The sequence below is a fragment of the Leopardus geoffroyi genome, chromosome A3, assembly GCF_018350155.1.
Source record: "Leopardus geoffroyi isolate Oge1 chromosome A3, O.geoffroyi_Oge1_pat1.0, whole genome shotgun sequence".
Classification (NCBI taxonomy): domain Eukaryota; kingdom Metazoa; phylum Chordata; class Mammalia; order Carnivora; family Felidae; genus Leopardus; species Leopardus geoffroyi.
In genome coordinates, this window is record NC_059336.1 from 13,335,391 (window position 1) to 13,346,729 (window position 11,339).

Genomic DNA, 11,339 nt, shown 5'->3' on the forward strand with positions numbered 1-11,339 from the left:
AAACATACGATATCTGTCCTTCTCTGACTGATTTCACTCAGCATAATATCTTCCGGTTCCATAAGAGACCCTTCAATACAGAGAACAAACTGAGGGTGGATGGGGGGGTGGGGGAGAGGGGAAAATGGGTGATGGGCCGATGTATGGGAGGTACATTCGCTCCACATCTACCTCTGACGGCATGGGACATTGGTTGCCAACAGGCCGCTGTGACATATGAGGACTCAGCCCTCGATTTCCCCAGCAGGGTACTTGTGACCTCCACCCGCAGAAGAGGAAGGAGGGGGTCCCAAGGGAAGCTGCATGGACTCGAAGCTCAGCTCCGTTACTCGCTGGCTGTGGGAACTTGGATGAGTTATCGCTTTTCCGCGTCTCTATTTCCACATCTGTGAAATTACTTTCGAGGATCAGACACCAGCCCCTAGGGAAGAAGGGGTATGTGAAAATGGTCTCCCTGGTTCGTCCTAACATTTGACCTTTGATCTTCTTTCTGACACGGAGCTCCTAAATCCCTTGGAATTTCCTGGGCGATAGGAGTGTCTTCTGTTCTAATGAAGCGACTCTTGGTGGCCTCCTGGATGGCAGCTGGTCACCAGAAAGACCAAGCCAAGATTAGCAGTCTGGAACTTTCAGCGTAAGCTGATAACGGATCATGCCTATGTGATAAAGCCTCCATAAAAATCCCTAAACTATGGGGTTCAGAGAGCATCTGGGCTGGTGAACACATCCACAGGCGGGGGGGATGGGGTACAAGGACAGAAGTGCCCGCACTCAGGACCTTTCCAGACCCTTCCTTATGTGTCTCTTCCTCTCACTGTTCACCTGTATCCTTTCCTATATCCTTTGTAATAAACTGGTAAACAAAAGGAAGTATTTCCCCGAGTTCTGTCCATTCTAGCAGATTATCAAATCCAACAAAGTGTGGCCCCGGGAACCCCAAATTACAGCCTGTAGGCCAGAAGTCCCGGTGACATCCTAGGACTTGTGATTAGCGTCTGAAATGGGGTGGTCTTGTGGGACTGAGCCCTTGGCCTGTGGGGTCTTGTGGGACTGAGCCCTTGGCCTGTGGGGTCTGACGCTAACTCAGAGCGGACAGTGTCGGAACTGAACTGAATTGCAGTACACCCAGCTGTGCTGCAGAATTGGGGGGTGTGGGAAGAAGTGTTCGATGCGAGCGGTAAGGAGAAGAAAACAGAGTTTGCCTTCAGTGAGGCTGGTGGATGAGGCTGGTTTTCCTAGGCAGCCGGTGGGTATCACTGACTGCCCACTGCATCCACGACCAGCCCTCCCCAGGAAGGGTCCTTGGCTTCTCGTGAAGCCCCTGTCCCCCTCACATTCCACGGGCCTGTGACGGGCTGACTCCAGCCGTTTTCCTGGGCAGTGATTTGGTCAAGAACACACATGTGATGCAGTTGGGGCCAAGGAGATTCCAGAAAGGGTTTGCTGGAGTTTTCTAGAAAACTTCCTGCTTGCTCCTTTAAGGAAGCTTCCAAAGCTTTCCTCGGCCTGATTGCTTCTTCTGAACCCACGTGACCCTCAGTCCCCAGGAGGGTCTCCTCCCTCGGGCAGAAAGAAGTCCACTCAGAAGACAACGCCAAGATGGAAAGAATCCGGTCCTTGGAGACCTCTTTGGATTGCTGACTCACCTGTTGACTGATGGGAACCCACATGCTTTGTAACTTAATAAGCCAATATCAGTATGAGTTCCTGTTACAGTGTCGGGGGAGAGCGGTGAGCCCGTTCTTACACGATCTCAAATTTTCCATAAGACTGTTCAAAGTTCAAACCACGTCTGGGAGATGTCAAACACCTGCCAACAGCAAGGAGGCCATAAAAGGGTGAATACCGCATTTGAAAGGGAAGCGATTTGCTAACGATCGATATCGATATCGGGTTGCGTTTAGAAAACATAATGCTCCCCAAAGTGAATCAATACAACAGTCCCAGGGGCTTCCAAAGATGCTAAAACAGCTAAGACTTTCTCCTGAGGCCATTGTTTTCTCCGGCTGTTGGGGTAACTGTATTCTGGGACCTGTTAGCTGAGTTTAAGAAAAAATCCCTTTATCTGGCACCAAGCTCAGATAACTGCGACAAAGGTGGAAAGCAGGACAAGGAATAATTCCACTTGCGGGCCGTTGTCCTGTATAACCACCTGGATGAAACCCAGAACGACGGGAAGAGAATCAGGAAGTACAACCTCCTCCCACCCACTGTCTCCCCAAGTTTCTCTTCTCTAGTAAATTTCCCCAAACCAGCTCTCCAGACCGTGGTGTCCCGGGGACGCCATCACCCGTCGTTTCAGACCCAGAACTCAGAATTCCTCGCTGCCCTTGGAGATATTTTAAGTTTCACGTTTTTAACCATATTCCTATTTTATACACATTTTCCCAGCATTTCCCACAAGCGTAATCCGTATGGATGGAGTTTTTCTCACAAGAGAAAAATAGGGTTTTGGTGAGAACGTCGTCTCGCGACGCTTCCTTCCGGGGCGCTCCGCCCAAGGGCTAGACTCACTCCCACGGAAGGAGAGTCTGTGTTCAATATAAATGCAAAACGCTCCAGACACTCAGGGTTCTCTGTGCTTTGCACGAATAGAGACAGCAGCTTGCCAGTGGGCAGGACTTGGCGGGGAGGCCCCTGTCGCAAATCCGCAGCCACACCGCCACGCTCCCGAAGTGCCTGTGAAATCTGCCTCCGTCGCTAATTTCACACCCCGGGGACAGAGCTGTGAACAGCTCAGAGCACAGAATTCTCGTTTTCCTAACAGTTTCCGTAACCCTCAGACACCCTTTTATGGCATTTTCTCCACCTTTTAAAAAATTAAAATGTTCACTCCCGTTAAGGTTAAATCTCAGGTTTGTTTGGGCTTAATCATCTCATTACTGCCTTGACTTTGCAAACAGCAGTGACTTTATTTTGTCTTCAGATCTTCTGCGAAGCTTTCTCTGCCTGGGTTGCATTTTTTTCAAAAGCGACATGAATCGTTCGCATATTCCGCACTCATTATTCGCTCTCCTGCCGCTTTCAAAATGACGTAGGTACTTGGATGCTTCTGTGACGGGCACGGAACGCACTGGAAATGCGCTGTTAAAACATGCTTTTCATCTCCCTTCAGATCAGAAGATGAGTTTTCTTCTCTGGGTTTCTGCAGACCTGAGAAAACAGGAGGCAGATCCTTCGGGACTGAGGCAAGTGAAGATGACTGTTAAGAACTCGGGGAGCTGAATTTATGAACCCAAAAAGGTTTGCAACTGAGATTAGGGTTTCATTGTTTGGGTCGTTCCTGTTGACCAACTCGGTTGGGCATTTCAGTCAGTGAACGACTCAAAAATAGTATCTGCTCGGATCATAAAATATAGTGAAATTCTGGTTCCACTGTCTCCGAAAAAAAAAAATCATGATCTGAGGCGCCTGGGTGGCGCAGTCGGTGAAGCGTCCGACTTCAGCCAGGTCACGATCTCGCGGTCCGTGAGTTCGAGCCCCGCGTCGGGCTCTGGGCGGATGGCTCAGAGCCTGGAGCCTGTTTCCGATTCTGTGTCTCCCTCTCTCTCTCTCTGCCCCTCCCCCGTTCATGCTCTGTCTCTCTCTGTCCCAAAAATAAATAAACGTTGAAAAAAAAAAAATTAAAAAAAAAAAATCATGATTTGTTTCTGATATAAATTGGCTGGTTAGGGTTTTTTATTTATTTAGTAAGCCATGGTTCTCATCATAATACTTAAAAGCAGAATTGGTTTTACAATTAATCAGGAAATTAGAGGCATACAACTCAAATTATAACTCCCAATAAGGGCACCTGAGTGGCTCAGTCAGTGAAGCGTCCGACTTCTGCTCAGGTCATGATCTCGCGGTCCGTGAGTTTGAGCCCCGCGTCGGGCTCTGTGTGGACAGCTCAGAGCCTGGAGCCTGTTTCAGAGTCTGTGTCTCCCCCTCTCTCTGCCCCTCCCCCACTCGCACTCTCTCTCTCAAACATGAATAAACATTTAAAAAAAATTTTTTTTTAATTTTAACTCCCAATAAAACAACAGATCCTGTCTTTATTTTAAAATTTGATATTTTGTTTGTTGCGGACTTTTTTTGCATTCGTTCTGGTTTTTAAAATACTGCATTGGGGCGCCTGGGTGGCGCAGTCGGTTAAGCGTCCGACTTCAGTCAGGTCACGATCTCGCGGTCCGTGAGTTCGAGCCCCGCGTCGGGCTCTGGGCTGATGGCTCAGAGCCTGGAGCCTGTTTCCGATTCTGTGTCTCCCTCTCTCTCTGACCCTCCCCCGTTCATGCTCTGTCTCTCTCTGTCCCAAAAATAAATAAACGTTGAAAAAATAAAATACTGCATTAAAATCATATTTATCTTTTTTTACTGAGATTTGGGGGCACCCCCAAAATCCTTGTGCCCAAGGCCAGTCCGTGCCTGACCCGCCTCAACTTAGCCCCAGTCCCGAATTTACTTCAAGATCAAGGAAGTGGTGATCCCCAGGGGCCCCAGACAAGGACAGGAGCCCAGGGGAGCCTCCAACATTTCCCTCATCACAGATGGTGTGAATTGGGGGTCTTCCCTAGAGGAAAGGAAGCCTTAAGGGCTGAAGCAGGTCCCAGCTCTCTGCCACCTTCCCAAACACCAGAAATGCGTTCCTGCCTCAAAGTCCTGGCTCCCGACCTCCCCCGGGACCTGCCCTCCTTTCCCTTCTCGGTGTTCGGTTCTCTTGACCTGAGATGCAGCCAGCATCATGCCTCTGACATCATTTCAAGTGACAACAATTGAGTCCTAGAACATTCCTTGGGCAAGGGTTTCCTAGACGAAACCTCCATGTGCCAGGATCCCCCCCCCCACCCCCGCCATCACCGTTGTGTACACACTGGGGACCCCACGGGGCCGGGGAGGTGAGGATTTCCAGGCGAGAGTTTCAGATTCAGCTGCGACCAGGACAGTCCTCTCCAGCCCTGCTCTGAGACTGGTACAGACGTCAGCTTTGTAAGTGTCTGCTCTAGCTCCACGAATCAACCACCAAAACTCTTGGATGCTTGGCCTCCAAAACGCCAGATGTTTGGAAATTTGGAAACACTTGCGTCACTGATTTTTTTTCTTTTCTCCCCCACGTCTTTTTCTTTCTTTCTTTCTTTTTTCTTGCAAGTGATTGAAGCCTGTATGTGTTCGGGACTGGTTACGATCGGGACAAAACGTTGTTTTTAATCGCCCGATAGACATTATCCTGTTTTCGTAACAACTGCAGGGAGCAAACGCACCGGGCACCCTGAGGGTGTTGCGTGCCCAAAAAAAAAACAAGTCCTGAGAAAAAGGGAGATATTCTTTCCAGGAAATCCAACCAAATCTGGCATTGAATTCCATTTGCCACCCAGGAACCACCTTGACCGAAGAGGGTGTGGGTGGGAGTGGAGAGGGAGAACATTCTTATTGCCAAGCCCCTGGGTTCTGAGGCCAAATCTAGAACTGGAGGCTTGTGGATCGAACAGGGGAGGGATCATTTGCTCCAAATAAAATCAGAGCACAGCTGCCAGAAAGGAGGAGGATGCTGGGTGGACAAAAGTAACAGATGCCCGCACCACATGCTCATGAATGAAAGGGGTGGGAGAACGGGTTTGTAGTGTTAACCATACGCTACGGAGAAAGGAGAGGTTGAACTATGAGACGAAATGCAGAAATGAGTCATCGTGCTTACCAGAAAGTATGTACGACCAAGGATTTGCAGGCATTTTCTTCCTTCCTTCCTACCTTCCTTCCTTTCTTTGATCTGGAAAAGAATTATAAATATGTGTGACATGTAAATGCCTTCCACACATTTCAATGAGGACAAATGAACTTGTGCCTGAGAAGATAGTTTTGCACGGTCTAACCCTTTACACAAACAAAAGGGAATGTGGAAATACCGCCCCGAATGCCGGAACCGTAAAACAGAATTTCCCTCCGGGTCCCATTTCTGTAGACAGTTCGAGTTTTATTTACCTGTTTTTAAAGATGAAAGTATCGTGTCTAATTCCTTAACAAAGAGAAAGCAGGTGTATCTTGGGGTCACGGTGATCAGCAGCTCCTTTCGATTCCAAGCTCTCCGTGTCGCCTCCATCTGCCTGGGGCTGGGCTGATACGTTTTAATGCACCTGCTACAGCCTTTGATAAACAGAGAACGAGTCTGCAGCCAGCAGAGCCGACCTGATTCAGCCAATGGCGATGCAAGGGGGAAGGTTCATGGTCTTCCTGAAGTGAACGGGTGGGAAGGTCCTCCTCGTCTCTGGAATCTAGGGCTGGACACAAAGCCCACTGTCACTGCAGTAATAACTCACAATGACAACACCATTCCCTTCTCCTTCTGGCCCACTCGATGCTTTGCGAAGTCTTTCCATGTCCCCATCTCCAACCACTCTTATGCCTTATGACTCACACACGCTGGCCTCGTTTCTAGTCCTCCGATTCTCAAGACCTGTTTCCTCCCCTCGGTCTCTTCACCTGCTGTTCCCTCTGCCTGGCACACTGTTCCCTCAGACCTCCCATGCCAGCCCGTCTCACCCTTTAGGACTCAGTCCACACGCCACCTCCTCAGAAAGCTCCCCCCAGACCACCTGAAATGAACCAGTGGCCCCCCACCGCCCATCATTCTTTATCCCATCCCCCATGTTGTTTCCAGTCTGCATTTCTCACAGTCTGAAATTTTCTGTATATTTATTTGTGTCGCTGTATATTGTCTATCCTCATAAACTGGAACCTCATGAGAACAGAGGGATCACATCTGTCTTGTTCACTGCTGGGTCCTGGAAACCAGACGGGATATGAGCAAAGGTACACGATCAACACTTGTTAAATGAATGAACAGATCCACAAGTGGACGACTGCATTGACAGAGTTCACAAGGGGCTGTGTTGCTTTGCATCTGGTTTGTTCCACTTTTCTTGTACAATCGGGGTCTCCCCGGGCAGTGATGGTGCCTAGGCTCTGTGAAGAATCTGGGCGCGCCCGTGTTGGACGAAAAAGTACGTAAACGCCTCTTCTCTACCCATCATTCTAACACCTTCAAGGATAAAACACTCTACCTCACACAGGCCCAGGAATTTTGAAATACATTTTTTTTTTATTTTTTTTTCAACGTTTATTTATTTTGGGGACAGAGAGAGACAGAGCATGAACGGGGGAGGGGCAGAGAGAGAGGGAGACACAGATTCGGAAACAGGCTCCAGGCTCTGTGCCATCAGCCCAGAGCCTGACGCGGGGCTCGAACTCACGGACCGCAAGATCGTGACCTGGCTGAAGTCGGACGTTTAACCGACTGCACCACCCAGGCGCCCCTGAAATACATTTTTTAAACAAACTATGTAGACTGAGACCCTGGGAAAAATCCATGTGTGTGTGTGTGTGTGTGTGTGTGTGTGTGCGTGTGTGTGTGTGCCTAGACCCCACACAGTCTAGGTGGGGCCCTGCAGTCAATCCTGGGAGGTCTGGAGCTAAGATGGCCCTTCACACATGCACTAAATTGAGCCATGGGGGATGAACCTTTATACTCCCGGATTTACCAGTCTTTGGAAACGGATGCCTCCCATGGAAAGAAAGTGGCCTTGGGCAAAGCAGCTCCCTTTGGCCAACAGCGTTCCCTGGGGAGGGACTCGGCCCTGATCTCTCAGCAGCAGCCGGCCCGGGATTCTCTGGTTTGGAAGGAGACTCTGGGGGCACATCGCAGCCTCTCCCCAGCCTCCCTCATCTGGGCTCTTGCCAAAGTTCCCCAGCAGGCCTCGTTCTTCCACTCTTGCCCAACAGACTGTTCTCCACCTGGCAGCCAGAGAAAGCTTGTGAAAACCCGAATCAGATCCTGTCTGTCCTCTGCTCAGAAGCCCGCTGGCTCCCACCTACGGCCCTGAGGGCCTGTCCCCATGGCCTCTGTGACCTCATGTCCCACCATTGCCCCCTCCCCCACTCAGCCGAGCTAGGCTGACCTCCCGGCCTTTGCCGGATGATGCCAGCCACACGCCAGCCACAGGCGCTGTGCCTTTCTCTGAAGGCTCTGTCCTAAGGTCACCATGGGCCACCGCCCGGGTTCCTCCACGTCTGCCAGACATTGTCTTCTCAGCCAGGCCTTCCCCCACCACCTATTTAAAATTGCCAACCACCCTCTGCAATCAGCTGAACAGCGCACCCCTCCCTACATACGCCCAGGTCCTAGTCCCCAGAACCTGTGAATTTTCACCTTACAGAGCAAAACGGACTTTGCAGGTATGATTCAGTGAAGGCTCTCGAGGTGGGCAAATTATGGGGATTATCTGGGTGGGCCCGGTGTAACCACAAAGGTCTTTAGACGGTCCTTACAAGGGGGGAAAGAGGAGGCTTAGAGTCCAAGGAAGTGTCACGACAGAAGCAGGGATGGGGCAGAAGTCCCCTGAAGATGGAGAGGGTGCCACAAGCCGGCGAACACGCAGGAACGCGAGGGGTACTCAGCCAGAGGCTAAGGGAACGGACTCTCCCCTCCAGTCCCCAGAAGGGCCCAGCCTTGCTGACACCTTGACTTTAGCCCCAGTGAAACTGACTGTGGACTCTGGCCTCCAGAACCGTTACGAGAAGAAAATCTGTGTTGTCTTAATCCCCCAAGTTTGTGATCATCTGTGACAGCAGCCCTAGGACAGGAACACCCCCCCTCCCACACGCCTGGAGCTCCCCATCGCATGCTGCCATCTCTCGCTTTTACCAATTTGTCTCTCCCCGCCACTTGAACATGTGTGCCTTCTAGAATCACGGCTCCGGGACCACTGACGTTCCGTCCATCCCCGTGGCGCGCGAGGCAGCCAAGCACCAAGATTCTAAATTCAGTCCGGGCGAGTTCAAGTCCCAGGAGGGTGCCCTTGGGCAAGTCACTTTACTTCCCAGTGACTCCGTTTCATTGTCTAGACTGGAGACAGGGATAGCAGCCTCTCTCATGGAATATGATAGAATGAAAGGAGTTTGGTACGTGAACGGCTTTCGATGGTAACGGTGCATAGCCTGCACTGAGGATACTTTGATTATTATTACTCCTCATTCACCAAATGGCCGCTGAACCCTGTTTGAGGTGCGCAGGCCAAAACTGAACGAGGCAGACACTGTCCCTACCTTCCCAGGGTTGACATTTGATTGGGGTAACGGACAGACATGATAATTAAAGGTGATTATCTGTACCATTAAGAGGATAAACTAGGGCGGGCGTGACGCGCAGGGAAGAGGTGATGGAGACCGCTGTAGGCGAGGTAATCCTGGAAGGCCTCATGGAGGAGGTGTCTCTCCGGCTGAGCCCTGAAGGATGAGTAAGAGCAGCAAATGCCAAGAAGCCAAAGGAGCCTCTCAGATGGGGGTCCGTGCAGCAAGCACAAAAGCCCCGAGCCCTGAGTGTTCAAAAAAGAGCGAGGTCTGTGTGGCCTGAGTGGAGAAGGTTGACAGAGGCGGGGTGGGGGGGGGGGGGCGGGGGGAGACCAGAGTGACGGATTTCAACGTGCACGTGACGGGAGCCACAGGCAAGGGATGTGAGGAGCGCAGAAACGTGGTCTGATTTATTCTCTTCCAGGACCCCTCTGGCTGCCGTGTGGGGCCGGAACAGAGGTTGAGACACGAGTGAGGCGGCAAAGCGAGGGTGGCTGGTGCCCGAGCGAAGCAGGGAGACGAAGGAAAGAGATTCACGCAAGGTGACCTCTGGAGGCACATCCAAGGAGGCAGCCGTGCTGATGGGCTGGGGCGGGGCGAGACACCGAACCGAGGGGGACCCAGGGCGTTTGCCCGAGCCACTGGGCCCCTGACGCTTGGCGGATCACAGACGTCTGGTGGGGAGTGGATGGACCCACCCTCACAGGGGCGGCAGAGGGAGTTTAAGTCCCCCATTCCCAGGGAAATGCTCCCAGAAAGCCTGAGCCCCACGTGTGTGTGTGTGTGTGTGTGTGCAGGAAGGGGGAAGGGTTCCTTGTGGGGCAGGGATTAGAAGGGCGCGCCGGGGTGTGACTGCAGAGGATTTACCCAGAAGGACCGTGGCTCCCTCTCCTCGCCATACTAGAGTCTGCAGGGCATTCCATCGCCTGGGGACCCGGGGAGCCCGGACCCGTCGAGACTCACCACTCCTGCAGCCTAACCTGGCCGTTGAGGGCCAGGCGTTCTCTTAAACGTGCCCACCACTTGTCCCAGGGACGGCCTCCCCCAGCTTAACGCTTACTGACTGATATTTGGAGAGAAGGAAAGCCTGCAGGGGACGAAACAGACTCCCATCATCCTTCCTATTTCCAGTCTCAGTCCGGTCTTGGCAAAGTACATCAACAGGGGACATTATTGGCGTTTTGTGCAAGGCAATCCATTGCAAGGGACTGTCCCAGGCATTGAAGGACATTTATCTTTACCCCGATCATTGTCACTGAAACCACCCCACTCATTTCCAGGCACTGGGTTTGCCTGCAGATCTAACTCTTCAAATGCCTTTAGAACCTCAGTGGGGGGAGTACCCTTCCCTTGCACCATTGCCTGGGCAAAGCTCTTTCCAAGTGTGCCAGGCTGGTTACTTCTGAGCTCTGGGGCCTGCAGACATTCCATTACCAACCAGCCACACCTCCAGAGAAAGTGGAGGCTACTCGGGGAGCATCCAGCCCTGCAAAAATAGACAGTCATGACAAAATATGAGCAAACAGAAAAAAGGGGTCTCTGCATTGTGCCATCCAGGTGGTGGGCATTTACAGATTCCACACGGCAAGGGCAGTGCCCCGTGTCAGAGTCCGAGGAAGAATGAAGACACCATCCCACGGGGCCAGGAGCTCACAGTGGGTCCAGGAGATAAACAGAATTATTACTCACTGTGGCAAAAGCAATGAGAGAGGACGTCTTTCTGCAAGACGAGTTTTTAAACACAGGTAGGGAGTGGCCCATTTGTGGGTTCGATTTGAAGGGTATTTTTATGTTGGAATAGAAATGGATGGGATGGGATGAGATGGGATGGAATACAGTGGAATGGAATGGAAAACAATAGCATAGGATAGGATAGGATAGGATAGAAAACGCCAGAGTATATCCCAGTTGCTAAAAGTATTGTGTTTCCATACATAAAGGGGTATATTGTCTACTGATGTAAAATGTATTTCTAACTTTGGGTCATGTTCCAAAAAGCTTGAGGTGCATGGTGTATACAATATGGGATCCTGAATGGGATTGTAGAACAGAAAAACGAGTGAAATCTGAATAAAGTGCAGTTTAGCGAACAGTAATGTGCCACTGTGGACCACGGAGGAAACTATCTTTGCAATATGGGCGAGAAACAGACATCAGAACCTGTCAAGCACTGGAAACTTGACATCAGATTTTTGGAACAATTTACAGGTGTAGACCAATTGCACTCTGCGATGGGTCCT

The 11,339-nt window shown here is 51.0% G+C and overlaps 1 long non-coding RNA gene across 1 annotated transcript; it reads right to left on the reverse strand.

Annotated features, from left to right (window-relative positions):
• Nucleotides 1–143: 143 nt before the first annotated feature.
• On the reverse strand, nt 144–6,530 carry LOC123580061. Its single transcript, XR_006703108.1, has 3 exons — nt 5,956–6,530; nt 5,672–5,743; nt 144–1,810 (listed from the first exon to the last, which is right to left on the reverse strand). It is a non-coding gene; the product is annotated as an uncharacterized LOC123580061 (long non-coding RNA).
• Between the last annotated feature and the right edge of the window lie 4,809 nt (nt 6,531–11,339).